This window comes from Mus caroli, chromosome 13, assembly GCF_900094665.2.
Source record: "Mus caroli chromosome 13, CAROLI_EIJ_v1.1, whole genome shotgun sequence".
NCBI lineage: Eukaryota > Metazoa > Chordata > Mammalia > Rodentia > Muridae > Mus > Mus caroli.
Window position 1 is genome coordinate 54,139,258 of NC_034582.1, and position 2,010 is coordinate 54,141,267.

The window sequence follows — 2,010 nt, forward strand, 5'->3', positions numbered from 1 at the left end:
CCTGATTCATGGAAGCACACATCCGTGGAATCCATCCGGAGGGAGATGGAGCCCAGGCGTGAGAGCAGTGCACCACAGACTGTGCTCAGTTTAGGCAGCTGCTCCGCTGGGGACTGGATGTCTGAGCCGGGAGGAGGCAAGTGGATCAGCCTGCAGGGAGGAGCAGGGAGGAAGCAGGTTCCCACCTGTGGGCTAACACACTATCACTGCTCCTGGTAGAACGGGCCACACACAGCTCCTTGGCTCTCTTGATACTAGCATCCAGATAAAGCACGAGAACGTCTCTGGTCTTGTTCCAGATCACTGTATGTGGTTGCCTAGTGGTAAATGAAAACAGAATGGAAAGGAGATGGGGAGGAAGAAGTGGGTGAGAGGTGAAAAACCGCACCAAGCTGGTGATGGGCATCACCTCCCTCATGCTCTACTGCATTCTGTCAGAGAGGCGCTTCTGCTACCACCACCTTTACTTAGGCAACCAAGGGTCAAGGGTCAAGGAGTCAATAGCTTTGTCAAAGTCCACATAGCTCCAGAGAGCCAGAGCCAGGTTTCATGGGAATGTGGTCTGACTTTTGAGCCTCTATTACTATCTCTTCTAAGAAAGACAACGTTCACAAAATTTATGTAGGTGCTGAGAGACCTAAGAAAGGGTGTGTTCTTTCTGCTTGGCCGTTCTCCTGTTTAGGAGGCAGCCATGGCACCCAGCTGGAATGGCGTGATCCTGAAGTCCCACTTCCACAAGGATTGGCAGCAGCGAGTGGACACTTGGTTCAACCAGCCAGCACGCAAGATCCACAGTCGCAAAGCCCGGCAGGCAAAAGCCTGCCGCATTGCCCCTCGTCCCGCTTCCCGCCCCATCAGGCCCATCGTGAGGTGCCCTACAGTTAGATACCACAGCAACATCCGGGCTGGCAGGGGCTTCGGCCTGGAGGAACTCAGAGTGGCTGGCATCCACAAGAAAATGGCTCGCACCTTCAGCATCTCTGTGGACCCAAGGAGCGACGAATCCACTGAATGAATTACTGCAGGCCAACGTGCAGCGCCTGAATGAGTACCGCCCCAAGCACATACTTTTTCCCAGGAAGTCTTCTGCTCCGAAGAAGGGAGAACTTAAGCTGGCCACCCAGCTGATAGGACCTGTGACGCCCATCTGACGTGCACAAAAAGGAAAGGCCAGAATTATCACAGAAGAGAACTTTAAGGCTTTTGCCAGTCTCCAAACGGCCTGTGGCAATGCCCGCCTCTTTGGCATCCGAGCAAAAAGGGCGAAGGAAGCTGCAGAGCAAGACGTAGAAAAGAAAAGGTATTGCATGGACGGAGAGTTGCAATAAATTTTCCATAAAGAAAAGAAAGAAAGAAAGAAAGAAAGAAAGAAAGAAAGAAAGAAAGAAAGAAAGAAAGGTGTGTTTGGTCTGTGTGTCTACAATGCATGCAAGTGTCTTCCTGTCCATGAACATGTGTTTGTGGGGTATATTTTCATGTCTATTCTTACCGAAATGTGTATGCATATGTTTGTAGGTTTCCATATATGTATCATAGTGCACCACATAATATTCAACAATCCACTTCAATTTAATTTTTAAAATGAACTGTAACTCAAGAGAAGGAAGCCAGGCATCTCATCGGTGAGCTGTGCATTCAGTAGTGGCCGCCCACATCTGTCTCACTCAGCACCAGCCTATCATCTTCCTTTGTGTAGTTACAGTCTCCGTGTTTGCACACTGGTGAATTATTTATCGTAATCGCCACAATGTATCCCTGGATAGGTTGCTAGAAACCCGTGCTTGGCACTTAAACCACATGCTACTTAAACATGCAGTTTTTATAAAGCAGATCTAGGATGTGCTGTGTCACTCCCTGACTGCCTGACTTGGGGTCCCAAAGCAGAGGTGGCACCAGGCAATCACACCAGGAAGAAACTGCGCTTACCTCCAGCAGCCTGTGTACCGCCGCAGTACACATGACTCCTGGGCACTCCTTTTCCAGGTTAGGATTATCTTATTTTGAGATATA

The 2,010-nt window shown here is 49.6% G+C and overlaps 1 pseudogene; it reads left to right on the forward strand.

Annotated features, from left to right (window-relative positions):
- Positions 1 to 691: 691 nt before the first annotated feature.
- Positions 692 to 1,328, forward strand: LOC110307681 (annotated as a pseudogene).
- Positions 1,329 to 2,010: the final 682 nt, after the last annotated feature.